Source organism: Chelonia mydas, chromosome 11 (assembly GCF_015237465.2).
Source record: "Chelonia mydas isolate rCheMyd1 chromosome 11, rCheMyd1.pri.v2, whole genome shotgun sequence".
In the NCBI taxonomy this organism is placed as follows: Eukaryota; Metazoa; Chordata; order Testudines; family Cheloniidae; genus Chelonia; species Chelonia mydas.
This window is the reverse complement of record NC_051251.2, coordinates 77,034,628-77,050,818: the sequence shown is the minus strand read 5'-3', so window position 1 is coordinate 77,050,818 and position 16,191 is coordinate 77,034,628.

The following is a 16,191-nucleotide window of genomic DNA, read 5'->3' as shown; positions in this document are numbered from 1 at the left end:
CCCTGCTGTAAAACATGCCCTGCAAGCTCACAGACCCTGGCTGGTACTGCAAGAACACACGTGCCTGGGAAGTGCTCGGGACAGGACACTCGAGCAAACACATTTCAGAAGCGTGGTCCCAGAACACCCCATATCAAGTATGGTACAAACCACCCCCGCCCCACCCCCTCCAAAGATAACAGGGACACACTGACCCCTCCGAAAGAGAACGTCAGGACGACAGAGAGATGGATTGAGACGTTTTGATCAAACCAACTTGTACAAGGAATGGGTGGTACCTAACCACGTCAGCGGGGTGATACGTCACTTGTTTGTACCGGTCTACAAAGACGTAGCTCAGAGGGAGCGTCTTTGCCCAGCCGAGGGGGCAGCGGCAAGTTCCGCCACGCGCTGAGCTGCGTCCATTGTCACAGGCACGCGTGTATTAAGTGTACTTGTAGCAATTATAGGCACTAATGCCGTGCTTCGTCGTCGACAGTAAACTCAACCGAGTTCCTTCGCTACTAACGGGACGGGGGCTACTGGGCGTTCGATCGGGGCCTGCTGTCCGGGTTAGCTGGCCAGAGCCAGGGCAGCCCGCAGAGAGAACACACGCGCAGCCAGCATCTGACGACAGCACTCACCCAAAGTCCACGCAGGGCTTGATGGCCCAGCTGGCTGTGACCCTCCTTCCCTGAGACATGCGTGCTGTCAGCTTAGCTCCTTGGCGAAGGACCCAGTGCGTTCCTCTGCACCCCCAGATTTACCAGACCCATCCTCTGTCTTTATTCATAATCCCCTGCTGCTTGGTTCAGCCTGTAGATTTCCTGGCTTGTAGATTTCAGTCTCTTATTTAGCCCTGACTCAGGATGCAAATAGGCCGACAGCGTGAGGCACGCAACGTGGCTGGAGAGTGAGAACCTTTCTGAAGCACACCATCTCCCTTGGGTGGAGACCTGCATCTCTCTCTCCCTCCTGAACGGAGATTTTAAGGCTGCATAGCTCCCTGCCTGCACTGTGAATTCCCCAGAGAGGCAGGCTGCCTAAAAGGCCAGTGCCTGCAGTTTGCTTTCTGACCGCGGGCTACGGCCAGTGCATTGCCACCATTACAAGTTCCCACACAGCCCTGAAGCATGCACGTCAATTCTTAAGCTAAAAGCATTACATAGAAAAGCATTTACACCATAAACCATCCTGCACGCATGCCCAACTCCATTGAGCGTGGCCTCGCGTAACAAGTGATCAGCAGACCCTGGGCACTCCCCTTAGGGCGGATCTTGGAATAACCAGGGGTGGGGAATCTGCACTCCCCTCTGCCGAGGGGTTCCCCAGGAAATCCTCCGGTCCCCAAAGACCACCTGCTGGGACACATTCTCAATCGAGGCTTTTGAACTCTCAGGTCTCGGAGCTGTCACACCTCCCCCGCCCCAGGAGGTTACGTACAATCCCAGCCCACTATAATACACACGCACGCACACAACACAATAAGGTCTTCCGTGGAGACTGCTGTCTCTGTCACACTGGGCAACAGCTGCCATGGCCGATGGTGCCTGCAGGGCCCTGTGGGCACTGGCCCCTAACTCAGGGTGAATGTGGAGGGACAGCCAAAGGTGGGGTTTCAAGGGGAAAATCGTGCCTCGACTCCCTCGTCGGCAGAGCAGCAAAGAGATTTTTCTCGACGACTCTTGAAGAAAAGCTGCCGTTTCTGCACCAGGACTTATTTCAGCCTCGGCTATTTTAGTGCAAACAGTCGAGTAACCGACAAGCTGGCGGGGAACAGAAAACCCGGATTTGCCTGGGCTGTATTAATGGGAGACAAGATCTGCAAGCCCCCCAGAGGGTGTGAGACACGCAGAGAGGAGCGCGAGTGTTGTGTCTGCCCCGTAATTCCACCCCAGGGTGCTCCTGCCCCAGGGCTCAGACGCTGCATAGCCAACTAAAACGCAAAGGCTCCTTTCTGCCGCCTCCTGGACGAGCATTGAGCGGCCCGCACAGCCCACATCTGTGGACACAGGACGGACGTTAAGACGACAACTCCCACCACGCGCTGACATTCCCTCTAGCTCTGGCTACTTGCCCTGGCAAAGGCTGGAGTCTGTGGTGTATGGGCTCTGATTTCCTCATGTCTCTTCGCAGGAGCCTTGGACAGCCAATACCAACCACCGCCTCAGTGAGAAAGTAGAGACACGGCATCTAGCTAGGACGCCAGTCTCAGGTTTGTATCCGACGTGTGCGAACCATTAAGCAGAGGTGCACTAAGGCCGGAGAAAGCAGGGGAAGAGAGCAGAGGGACCGTATCACAAATAACCTTTTCAATCAAAGAGAACCCAGGAGTAAAAATGCCATTGTACATTTGAATTATGGCTGCTGCCAAAATGGAATCGGTAAGGCTCAGAATCCCTGGCTGCCTGACCCCCAGTGGGTGAGAGCCGCAGGAAACCTGCCATTTAATCCATTGTGCCTGGCACGACACTGCAGGGAGTGGTCGAGACTCACTCCCCAGAGCCACCTCCTGCTCTAGTCTTGTGCGGAGATCAGCCTGGAGAGAGGAGAGCTGGCTTGTTGCAGGCTCGGTAGAGCACTGCAGAAAGGAATAAAGGAATCGCACCCCCCGAGACGGGTGGGTTGGTCACCTCTGACCTGCAGGGGAGCAGATCTTGGGTCGTTTCTCACACGGAGGAGTGAGGCACCACATACTGTCCTGCCAATACAGCGTGAATGAAGAGCTACCCCCTTGAGAGGGTCAACTGAGTTCCCCGCACCTGTCTCCTGATGACACATACAAGACCCCACAGCACTTTTTTGAAAATCACCTGGGTCAAACCTGTCCAGGCCCCACCCTCTCTTTCCAGGGGACCAGCGCGGTGCTGAGCGTGTACCAGCGCTCCTCTAGCCAGAAGAGACACTGGGCTGCCCCGGCTATCCAGAGCAAGCCCCTCCATTTCAGTAGGGTAACTGGGATCAGAATTTGGTTGCCAGTGTTTAATCTGTGTGGCCTTGCACCAGCTTTATGCTCCACAGCTTGTCCCGTTCCCCCACCCCCCAGCATAAATTAGAGCAGCCTTGCAGCTGCTCTAATTTGCACTGGCTTGTAACAGACCCCTAGAGGCTAAAGCCCAGCTCCTACCTCCCGCTGAAGTCAGTCCCTCACCATTTCCTGTGGGAACATAACTGAAACTTGGACTCTGATCACTTTTGCAAGTGCAGCTGAGCAACAGAACTGAGTATGCCTAAAATAATCCCCCCTCTCCTCCCACACACACTCCCCATTCCCCAGGTACTGTGCCCTGGGAGCTTTAGAAAGGCCAGATAGCAGAAAGGAAACACGAAAAATGGTCAAGCTGCAATTGCCAAAGCAGCTAAATGAAAGTACCAGAACTCCAGCCTCACTCTGGAGTCAAGCTCTGCCCTCCGGCGCAGGTCCTGGGCTACAGCAGCCATTAATGCGGGTCCTACAGAATCTACACCCAGGCCTAGAGCTGCTGGGAATTCTTGCCCTTATGGCATTACTGCCTAGTGCCCACTGCAGGCTTCGTAATGCTGATCGTGGCCTGTCACTTTGAAGCCTGCCTGGCCACCACAGGGCTTTAGACACTTCCCTTATTGTACCCACGAGTGCATGGAAAGGGTTTCAACCCCGCCCGAGGTAGCACCAAATCAATTTACCTCAGAGGCATTATATGACAAACCAGGGCTTTGTATTTGATCCGCTACCATTATTGTAATAAAGCCATTGATCAGAGGCCGGGGCTGAGTGGGAAGTTACAAAAGAAGATGCAGCAGGAACAAAACCTCCTTCCTGTGTTCAATATATGGAACGGACGAACAATGAAAGCTTCTCGTTTCAGCCTGACGATTCTCACTACCATCACCATTACAGTTCTCCACAGAGAGGTGAGGAAATGGGCTAATTGATTTCTAAATTCTCTGTGATCTGCAAGCGACTGGACTCAACCCCTTCTTCAGCCAGCTTTCCCAGAGACGCACATAAGCAGCACAATCGCCCCTATGGACCCCCGTAGCGCATCCGGGCGGAGGAAGGTAGATCAGAGCGGCACAAAGCATTTTAAGCACACGGAGAAGAGATTCCTCAGGCTTTGGACACAGATTCCACTGGTTTGAAAGAGACGTCTGAGTGGCTCAGAACCAGTCACCGGTCCCCATTGGAGCAGGGCTCAGCGCCTCCTTCGGGATGGCGTTCCCAGAGCTGGAAGCTCCCGGTGACCCCAGGGCCAGTTTCCAAGGCCATTCAGCACCCTGCGTGCCCCAAGCATGCTGAACAATTCTGGGCTTGAATGTGGGTGCCAAGCCTTGGGAAACCAGGGGCTTAGCAGACAATCAGCCCGACAAAAACCATCCAAGTCGCACAAAATGGACCAGACTAGAGCAAGGGCCCTCTCGTTACACTGGCACCTGTGACGGATCATGCCAGGGGCGTGTGTTTGCTCCTTTGGGTTCGCACACCACACCTGCCAAAGCCGAGCCTGGAGGGATCGCACAATGGCAACAGCTAGGGTGACAGGGCAGGTTCTGACGATGCCTCCTCTTGTCTTCAGGGACGGCGCTGGAACGTACATTGTGCCAGCCTTGGCCCGCTTGTTCGTGGGGACCGAAGCGCTTCACATCACATGCCCATAGCTGTGTCCATCTTCACGCACGGGCCCCGGAGCACGTCCAGCCAGCTGCACGTTACCACGCTGGCTGTGGCACCCGAGGGCTTGTTTACACTGCAGCGTAGCAGGCAGCAGCTGGGGCCTAAATCTGCAGCAGGCCGGCCTGCATTGCACTCGCTGGCCACGCGGACCCTGCTCCCCTGCGTTCAGCGTCCCCTCCAGACGGCAGCTCATCCAGGCACTCTGGGCCCTTCCAGGGTGGGTAGCAGGCACGAGCCCAGCGTCCGAATGCGCTGTGGAGTCACTCCCCCGCCGGGCACGCGCTCAGGCATGGCAGAGACGAGCTTCAGGAAACCAAGGCCACCGTAGGCCAGGGCCACACGCGTGAGCATACAGCAGCACGGAGGCAGCTGTGCGAGGGCTGGTGTCGCCGCGCCGTGCCGACGGCAGAGAGCTCCTCCAGGGACACAATAAAACCACCTCAACGAGCCGCCCTAGCTGGGTGTGCGATGCACACGGCGCTTATACCCGCACAACGTATGTCGCTCGGGGGGGTGTTTTCATACCCCTGAGTGATGTAAGTTCTGCTGACATCAGTGAGTGTGGACACAGGGCCTTACTTACCCACCAAAGCTATTACTCGGCTCCACCAAGGATGACTGTGCAAAGGTAATCAGGGCCCGTCACTCCCCACCAGAGGCTCATCACAGAGGGCAGTCATGGCCAGTTACCTCTTTGCAGCTGGTTCCAGTCATGCTGCCGAGAGTGCTTCATGCCGGTGAGTGCCAGCTTCCGGGCAGACTGTCGAAAAGCAGGGAGAGCCCCCAAGCTGGCGGCGTGCTCCGCAATTACATTTCACCAGCTCAGTAACAACTGCAAACTCCTGAAACACCACAACAGTTGTATGACGGAGTCACAGACGGTCCCCTGGGGCACTCCAGCCTCTCTTGACTTATTCGGGTTGCCTCCCATCCCAAGACACCCGTCATAGTATCACAGAATGGAAGATTAGGGTTGGAAGAGACCTCAGGAGCTCATCTAGTCCAACCCCCTGCTCAAAGCAGGACCAATCCCCAACTAAATCATCCCAGCCAGGGCTTTGTCAAGCCAGGCCTTAAAAACCTCTCAGGATGGAAATTCCACCACCTCCCTAGGTAACCCATTCCAGTGCTTCACCACCCTCCTAGTGAAACAGTGTTTCCTAATATCCAACCTAGACCTCCCCCACTGCAACTTGAGACCATTACTCCTTGTTCTATCATCTGCTACCACCGAGAACAGCCGAGCTCCATCCTCTTTGGAACCCCCCTTCAGGTAACTAAAGGCTGCTATCAAATCCCCCCTCATTCTTCTCTTCTGCAGACTAAACAATCCCAGTTCCCTCAGTCTCTCCTTGTAAGTCATGTGCCCCAGCCCCCTAATAATTTTTGTTCCCCTCCGCTGGACTCTCTCCAATTTGTCCACATCCTTTCTGTGGTGGGAGGACCAAAACTGGACACAGTACTCCAGATGTGGCCTCACCAACGCTGAATGGAGGGGAACGATCACATCCCTCGATCTGCTGGCAATGCCCCTACTTATACACCCCAAAATGCCATTGGCCTTCTTGGCAACAAGGGCACACTTTTGATTCATATCCAGCTTCTCGTCCACTGTAACCCCTAGGTTCTTTTCTGCAGAACTGCCACTTAGCCATTCGGTCCCTAGTCTGTAGCAGTGCATGGGATTCTTCCGTCCTAAGTGCAGGACTCTGCACTTGTCCTTGTTGAACCTCATCAGATTTCTTTTGGCCCAATCCTCTAATTTGTTGAGGCCCCTCTGTATCCTATCCCTACCCTCCAGCGTATCTACCTCTCCTCCCAGTTTAGTGTCATCTGCAAACTTGCTGAGAGTGCAATCCACACCATCCTCCAGATCATTTATGAAGATATTGAACAAAACCGCCCCCAGGACCGACCCTTGGGGCACTCCACTTGATACCAGCTGCCAACTAGACATGGAGCCATTGATCACTACCCGTTGAGCCCGACAATCTAGCCAGCTTTCTATCCACCTTATAGTCCATTCATCCAGCCCACACTTCTTTAACTTGGAAGGGCAGCTAGACCACACCAGCCATTTACCCAGCCCTGTGCCCAGCCCTGCAGAGCTCCAGCATCAGCCATGTGAGGCCTGAGGAAGGGCCAGGGAGCTCCCTGCCAAAGGAGAGCAGGGTTTGAGAGGGCACAGGAGGGAGAGCGAGGGGACTCTTGGAGCAGTAGGAGCCTCTCCCCTGGGTAGGGGGGGCGCAACAGGAGATGAAGGGATGCAGAAGCTCTGGAGGCCAGGGTCTGGGAGATGGGGACAAGTCCATGGAAAGGGTGTTTCCGGCAGCGCCAGAACTGCAGGAAAGAAGCTGCGCAGTTCGGGTCAGGAACCCGCATCCCGGCCAACCCTGAGCCTTCGGGGGGATTATCAAACGGTGAGTCACTTCCCCTGCGTGACCCTGCCCTGGCTGTTTGCGGCTGAGCAAGCAGCTGCTGTTCTGTAGCCCAGAAGAGGCGCGGAGCTGGTGAAGTGCTCGCCTGAGGCCACTTTGAGATGCTGATCCGAACCGACCCACGAAGCCGATGGGGGGCGCCTGTCACCCGCCCTGCAGATCTCACTGGTCGCCTGGAGCAGCTCACAGGCTCGGACACCCTCTACCTCTCTTAGCAGGCTGCTCAGACACGCGCCTCGAGCTGCTGCTCGCACTTCCCCAAACTCTTCCATCTTCTTTACCCTTCTCCACAAAGGGGTTGGAGACCATGGAAGCCTGGCATGAGTCTGGCCCAGGGGCTGTAGTCCTGAGCCTCGCCATGTGCATAGAATTCAGCTTCTTCTCCTAGTTACTGGCTTAGAAACAAATCTTAATATGACTCAATCAATGTAAAGACGGAGTTGCTGGCCAGCAAGGCAAGGAGACCTAGGATGGGTATCTGCTCCCTTGGAGCAGTGCGGAGCCTGGTAATAGATGAGATCAGCAGCCCAGGGCCAGTTCCACCCCTTGCCTCAGACAGGGCCAGAACGGGCACGGCTGTTTATTATTCCATTGGCTGGCCGGGGCAGGTAGCTCGTCCGAAGGCCTGGGAAATCCTGCAGCAAGTTCTAAAGACAATAACCATTCTGGTGTTTGCAAACAACAGCCCCATGTGTAGCTCTTTGACATTGTAAAATGCTCTTTGAGGCAGAGACTTTTTGCGCTGTTTGTCCAGTGCCTACCTCAATGGGGCTCCTAGTTCTTTTCGCATTATAATAACATGATTAGAACTACACATCTAATAGGACGCCTCCTCCTACAATAACGATGACGAGCATGATGGTGCTAGTTTGGACCATCTTTGCACTGGAGTAAACACTGTACAAGGGCAGGACAAAGCTGACCTGGGACCAAAAACATTGGCACAAAAGGTGGGGGAGTTGCACTGTATGTAAGGGAGCAGTATGACTGCTCAGAGCTCCGGAATGAAACTGCAGAAAAACCTGAGAGTCTCTGGATTAAGTTTAGAAGTGTGAGCAACAAGGGTGATGTTGTGGTGGGAGTCTGCTATAGACCACCGGACCAGGGGGATGAGGTGGACGAGGCTTTCTTCCAGCAACTCGCAGAAGCTACTAGATCGCACGCCCTGGTTCTCATGGGAGACTTCAATCACCCTGATATCTGCTGGGAGAGCAATACAGCGGTGCACAGACAATCCAGGAAGTTTTTGGAAAATGTAGGGGACAATTTCCTGGTGCAAGTGCTGGAGGAACCAACTAGGGGCCGAGCTCTTCTTGACCTGCTGCTCACAAACCGGGAAGAATTAGTAGGGGAAGCAAAAGTGGATGGGAACCCAGGAGGCAGTGACCATGAGATGGTCAAGTTCAGGATCCTGACACAAGGAAGAAAGGAGAGCAGCAGAATACGGACCCTGGACTTCAGAAAATCAGACTTTGACTCCCTCAGGGAACTGATGGGCAAGATCCCTTGGGAGAATAACATGAGGGGAAAGGAGTCCAGGAGAGCTGGCTGTATTTTAAAGAATCCTTATTGAGGTTACAGGGACAAACCATCCCGATGTGTAGAAAGAATAGTAAATATGGCAGGCGACCAGCTTGGCTTAACAGCGAAATCCTTGCTGATCTTAAACACAAAAAAGAAGCTTACAAGAAGTGGAAGATTGGACAAATGACAAGGGATAAGTATATAAATATTGCTCGGGCATGTAGGAATGGAATCAGGAAGGCTAAATCACACCTGAAGTTGCAGCTAGTGAGGGATGTTAAGAGTAACAAGAAGGGTTTCTTCAGGTATGTTGGCAATAAGAAGAAAGCCAAGGAAAGAGTGGGCCCCTTACTAAATGAGGGAGGCAACCCAGTGACAGAGGATGTGGAAAAAGCTAATGTACTCAATGCTTTTTTTGCCTCTGTCTTCACGAACAAGGTCAGCTCCCAGACTACTGCGCTGGGCAGCACAGCATGGGGAGGAGGGGACCAGCCCTCTGTGGAGAAAGAAGTGGTTCGGGACTATTTAGAAAAACTGGATGTACACAAGTCCATGGGGCCGGATGCGTTGCATCCGAGAGTGCTAAAGGAATTGGCGGATGTGATTGCAGAGCCACTGGCCATTATCTTTGAAAACTCATGGCGATCCGGGGAGGTCCCAGATGACTGGAAAAAGGCTAATGTAGTGCCCATCTTTAAAAAAGGGAAGAAGGATGATCCTGGGAACTACAGGCCAGTCAGCCTCACCTCAGTCCCCGGAAAAATCATGGAGCAGGTCCTCAAGGAATCAATTCTGAAGCACTTAGACGAGAGGAAAGTGATCAGGAACAGTCAGCATGGATTCATCAAGGGCAAGTCATGCCTGACTAATCTAATTGCCTTCTATGATGAGATAACTGGTTCAGTGGATGAAGGGAAAGCAGTGGACGTGTTGTTCCTTGACTTTAGCAAAGCTTTTGGCATGGTCTCCCACAGTATTCTTGTCAGCAAGTTAAAGAAGTATGGGCTGGATGGATACACTACAAGGTGGGTAGAAAGTTGGCTAGATTGTCGGGCTCAACGGGTAGTGATCAATGGCTCCATGTCTAGTTGGCAGCCGGTATCAAGTGGAGTGCCCCAAGGGTCGGTCCTGGGGCCGGTTTTGTTCAATATCTTCATTAATGATCTGGAGGATGGTGTGGGTTGCACCCTCAGCAAGTTTGCGGATGACACTAAACTGGGAGGAGAGGTAGATACGCTGGAGGGTAGGGATAGGATACAGAGGGACCTCGACAAATTGGAGGATTGGGCCAAAAGAAATCTGATGAGGTTCAACAAGGACAAGTGCAGAGTCCTGCACTTAGGATGGAAGAATCCCATGCACCGCTACAGACTAGGGACCGACTGGCTCGGCAGCAGTTCTGCAGAGAAGGACCTAGGGGTTACAGTGGACGAGAAGCTGGATATGAGTCAATACTATGCCCTTGTTGCCAAGAAGGCCAATGGCATTTTGGGCTGTATAAGTAGGGGCATTGCAAGCAGATCGAGGGATGTGATTGTTCCCCTCTATTCAACATTGGTGAGGCCTCATCTGGAGTACTGTGTCCAGTTTTGGGCCCCACACCACAAGAAGGATGTGGAAAAATTGGAGAGAGTCCAGCGAAGGGCAACAAAAATGATTAGGGGACTGGAACACATGAGTTATGAGGAGAGGCTGAGGGAACTGGGGATGTTTAGTCTACGGAAGAGAGGAATGAGGGGGGATTTGATAGCTGCTTTCAACTACCTGAAAGGTGGATCCAAAGAGGATGGATCTAGACTATTCTCAGTGATAGCAGATGACAGGCAAGGAGTCTCAAGTTGCAGTGGGGGAGGTTTAGGTTGGATATTAGGAAAAAAATTTTCACTAGGAGGGTGGTGAAACACTGGGATGTGTTACCTAGGGAGGTGGTGGAATCTCCTTCCTTAGAAGTTTTTAAGGTCAGGCTTGACAAAGCCCTGGCTGGGATGATTTAGTTGGGATTGGTCCTGCTCTGGGCAGGAGGTTGGACTAGATGGCCTCCTGAGGTCCCTTCCAACTCTGTTATTCTATGATTCTATGATTCTATGAAAAGGTGTCTAAACTTGCTTTTTTCTCTCCTTTTCCCTCTGGCTAGCAAGAGTCTGGCTGTGCCGGCCAAGATGCCCCCCCACCCCGGTGCCACACTGTGTAAGCCTGTGACCAGGACGCCAGCTAAGAGCAAGGAACAACATCCAGTGCTGGAGAAAGTGTGGCCCTGGGCTGGGTCTGTGTTTCCCAGCAGCTAAACTGCTATTTCAACTAGACACAGACAGATGCTGCATTCTTGATTGTTGTTATCCTTTTTCTATCCCTTTGTGTGCGTTTTCTCACAACAGAAACGGGACTGAACTTCAACAGCAGCTCCAGCCCACCGGAAGTCGCCTCTTCCCCCCACTACAAGCTCCCTCAAGAGTTTGCCATCTGATCTGAGGACACAAGCAGTGCAGTGCAGGCGGGGGAAGGCGAAGAGAACCAAAGATGTGATCCCGTGGTCGCATGGTTTGGCCATTGTGCGGCTGGCCACGTGCTGGGGGTTCCAGAGCCCTACGTACTGTGAGGGAGACTGGCCTCACCGTTCACTCCCAGCTGGCACTGGCTGGGCCGGGGCCAGTTGGGACTTTTCTGTTAAACTCTGTTTTGGTGTTACCGCAGCCTCCAGCGTTCCCTACCCTCCATTGGGCTCTTACATCTGCCTGTTGCAACCAGTCTGACAAGCAATATTTGAGCTCTCTGGGGCAGGGACTGTCTGTTTCTTGCCTGCACACCTCCTAGCCCAATGGGTCCTGACCCTTGACTGGGGCGCCAAGGTGCTGCTGGAATAAAAGTAACATATAATGGTCCGGGACGCAAGTAAACCACCGCCCAAAACATCCCCATCCTGCTGAGAAATCCAGCCCGAAATGCCCCGTTAAAGTGATTCGTCCTCTCGGGTTGACAGGAGCTGTCACCAGGGAATGGAAGGAAAATCTAAACAGCCTTTTGCTTTTCCTGCTGGTTTAAGATTGCCTCGCACTGCACACAGCAGCCTTGCCTCCTCCAGCAGGCTTGCTCCTACCCACTCTTGTAGGTCAAACAAATGTCGTCACTTCTGTCCTTAATCTGCAAAACGATTTCCATTCTCGATGAAATATAAACGAACTGTCAGTTTAAATGAATTCCAGAGGGGCTTAGTTAAATGATGTGTCCCGGCTAATCCAGTTTGCTCCACTCCATGCCCAATTCCTGCGAGCAATTTCAGGATGTTTCAGTTTTTTGAAGGGGAGGGAAAAGGCAACAGACAGTACAAATATGGAGAAGAAAACTGAGACACAAAAAGAATTTTCTTAATGGGTTTCTTCTCCATAGACTCATCTACTCACTATTAATCAGCACTATCTTAAATTACCTTTTTTGTCACCAAGAACAAGCGTTTATTCATGACATTTTTTGCTGGTCTCTAATATACATACAGACGGGTAATCCTGGCGAGATTACTTCCTGTCTCATTTACGTAGCACAGGTGCTGGGTGCTGATATGACACAGAGTCATGTCCCCAGTGTGCCAAGTTTTGATCACCATGTGGCTGGAGCAGATAAGAATTATTAAGGTGTTGGGGAGCATAATACTTGGCAGGTGACAACATCCAACTTCTAATCACCAGTTCTCCTCAGAAATATTCCAAATGCTCTAATTTTGATGGTGTTTGCTTTTGCATGGTTTGAAACCTGGCACGTGCCTGGCCTTTGATTTCCCTGTATTAACGCTGGCTGTTTGTGTGGAAGGCTCAGAGTGACAGATAAGTGCCTCTTACAAAAAGCCTATTTCTAAAGGTGCATTACCAATACAGAGATCCCCTATCTCTCTCCTTCACCCAACCAGGAGCTAAGCTGATTAGCTTCTAGGCAAGAGGAAAAACAAATTGTGAATTGAAGGTCATCCTTCTCCGGCTTTGGTTAAACATGCCTGTCAACTCTCGAAATACAAGCATCTCCTTCTGCTTTGAGCTAATCTTCACCTCTCTTATCATCGCGATAAAATATACGGGAGTCCATCAACTTCAGTTAAAATCCTGACCCTTTATGGAATGTGCCCCATTCAGGAGGGTGAAATGCATCTCTGCATTCCTAAAAACCAGCCCTGGCCACAGAGCACGCCCTTTTATAGCAAAAAGAAAAGGAGGACTTGTGGCACCTTAGAGACTAACCAATTTATCTGAGCATAAGCTTTTGTGAGCTACATCCGATGAAGTGAGCTGTAGCTCACGAAAGCTTATGCTCAAATAAATTGGTTCATCTCTAAGGTGCCACAAGTCCTCCTTTTCTTTTTGCGAATACAGACTAACACGGCTGCAACTCTGAAACCTTTTATAGCAAATCTTCTTCACTGAGAAGTGCTTCTGCAGACCCTGGCTCCTAGGACTCCGCAGCTCAGCCCAGAGAGGCTCAGACCCAGCTAGAAAACGTGAGCCTCAGAGCGGCAGGCACAGCTCTTTTCACCCTGTACTGTGCAGATTGCACAGGGGAGACCAGCGTCTCTCCAGCTGGGGGTCCTGACCCACAAGGGAGTCGTGGGGTGATCAAAATGTTGTTTTAGGGAGGAGCGGAGCATTGCCACCCTTACTTCTGCGCTGACTTCAGAGCTGGGCGGCCGGAGGGCGGCGGCTGCTGACGGAGGGCCCAGCTCTGCCGGCCGCAGCACAGAAGGAAGGGTGGCGATGCCAAACCAGGCCATCCTGACTTCTTGGCTGGTGCTGGCGGTGGCTCTGCCTTCAGAACGGGGCTCCTGGCCAGCAGCCGCCACCCTCCAGCTGCCCAGCCCTGCAGGCAGCCTCGCCGCCAGCAGCAGCGCAGAAATAAGGGTAACAGTACCGCAACCCCCCCACACTAACCTTGCAACCCCTCCCCACAACTCCTTTTGGGGTCAGGACCCCTACAATTACAACCCTGTGACATTTCAGATTTAAATCGCTAAAATCATGAAATTTACGATTTTTTAAATCCCCTGACCATGAAATTGACCAAAATGGACCACGAATTTGGCTGCGCCCTAACCATAGTGTTTGTTTCTACTTCTGGGGTGACCCAGCCCCCAGCCCTATTCTGTGACCTGCCCATGCTCCGCTCCACTGATGTGTCTCAATATAGGTCACCTCGTAGGTCTGATCAGGAATGTTAGACAATTGGTGTGGCATTGTAGAAGGTGGGATTTCCAAGTCCCAGAAAACCAGAGAGGGTATCCAGGGTGGAAATCTGGCCTCTAGGTCTTCCCTGTTGGCTGTTTGGTAGCACCACCCCAGAGGCCCTCGAGGTACGTTTAAAGAGCACATTTTCAGAAACTGGGGAAATGCAGACGAAACACGGACCCCTCCGAACTTCTGGGAGAACTGCTCTGGAATGCATTTGAGCTCTGATGGTGCATGGGAAAAGGCAAACATTTCACAGCATTTAGGAAATATAGGAGGAAATTGCCTTATCGCAGATGAACAAAATAATGAACCAATATAGAGTCTCCCTGAGAAAGTGAACAGTGATTCATGCTGCCAGATGTGCACCTGAAATGATGCCCAGTGTGGCTGCCAAGCCCCTGAGTCCCACGCCCAGGGTTTTTACGAAGCTCGATTTACAAAGCTGCCATCGCATTGACACCTGGGAGAAGACAAGGGAGAGGCAGAGCTTGGTTATCTAACTGGGCCTCCTGGTACCCACCCTGCTCCCCTCGCCCCCTTGCTTTGTTTCCTGCTGAGACGGCTGTGGCAAGTGAATGATGCAGGCGAGTGCGACTCTGGACCCAGGTGTTGCGCGGACACGGACTCTCACATACCTGACTCAGTGACCTGCCTGGCACTCCACTGCCTGGATCACCCGCTGCCCTTTGGATAGGCCCAGCCTCCCTGCGATTGTTTACCTCCAGCTAGAGCCCAGGCTGCCCCCTCCTGGGCTGGTCCCCCCGGCCTGGAGAGAGCAGGAACCTCTCTCAGCAAGGGGTATGGCGCAGAGGACAGGCATCTTCAGTTACAGAGGAAGACCAGCCTGCTCCTAAGCGACCAGAGGAGCTAGCGAACAGGAGGGGGAACCAGGGGAGTTTTCCAAAGGACTTCACCAGGTGAAGGAAGAGCGATGATGTGACCCATGGGGTAAGTTTGTTGTCTGGTGTGTGTGTTTGTGTTTGTTGTGGTGTGCTTGCTGCTGGACTGAAATAGACCGTGTGGTCTGTTTGTTCAGGGGACCGTGTGCTGACCGTGTGGGTGCTGAGCCTAGCGGCCTGCTAGGCAAGGCTGAGAGCTGAGAGCTTCTTAACGAGGCTGTGACCCCCTAAGCCCTTTAGTTCCCATCAGCCCTTAACCAGGGGGCGGGGCTACTCAGGGAGACCAGGGCTTTAAAAAGCCTGTTCCTAAGCCACGGGAGGAGCTAGTGAACAGGAGCGGCTAACAGGGAACTTTTGCATGGGAGTTTACAGGGGGAATGGAGGGCTAGAAACATGGAACATTCCTCAAACTTACGCCACAAAACCCCTGATAAAAACAAACGTCAACAAAGGAACTAACTTCAGGAGTAAAAAGAGAATGCAGGCAGAAGACCAGCAACAGAGTGGGGGCTACCCAGTTTATTGCATCCAGTGCAGCATGTAGGATTACCTGCCCTATGGGCAGGTGGTGTATGTGTGCATTCAGGGCAAGGAGCTCCTGGCTCTCAGAGACCATGTACAGGCTTTGGAGACCAGAGAGGCTGAGCTGGAGGAGCTGAGGGAGACAGAGAGGTGCATAGATGAGACTTTCTGGAACACAGTAGAATGGTCCCACCCCCGGACTGACAGCCTCTGTGCTGTTGCGGAGGATGAAAGTCTCAGGGAAGGAGAACATCCAACTGGAGCAGAGGAAACGATCCCATAGTTGGGACCCTCCTTCCAGATGATGTTGTGGTATCCTCTCGCACTGAGGATACCTCTCCGGAGGAGGGAACTCCAGTGATTAGGAAGAGACAGGTATTAGTTATGGGGGATTCGATCATTAGAAACACAGATAGCTGGGTTTGCGATGACCGGGAGAACCGCATGGTGACTTGCCAGCCTGGTGTGAAGGTTGCAGATCTCTCGAGGCATCTAGATAGACTTATGCGTAGTGCTGGGGAGGAGCCGGTGGTCGTGGTACATGTAGGTACCAATGACATAGGGAAGGATAGGAGAGAGGTCCGGGGGGCCAAATTTGGGCTGCTAGGTAAGAGATTGAAGTCCAGGACCTCCATGGTCGCATTCTCTGAAATGCTCCCAGTTCCACGCGCAGGGCCAGTTAGACAGGCAGAACTGCAGGGTCTCAATGCGTGGATGAGGCGATGGTGTAGGGAGGAGGGGTTTAGATTTATTAGGAACTGGGGAAACTTTTGGGAAAGGGGGAGCCTATTCAGGAAGGATGGGCTCCACCTAAGCCAAAATGGAACCAGATTGCTGGCGCTTAACATTAAAAAGGTCATAGAGCAGTTTTTAAACTAAGGGCTGAGGGAAAGCCAGTAGGTGCGGAGGAGCACGTGGTTGGGACAGAGACATCCCTTAGGGGACGGTCTATTAATGGAGATTCTCTATGT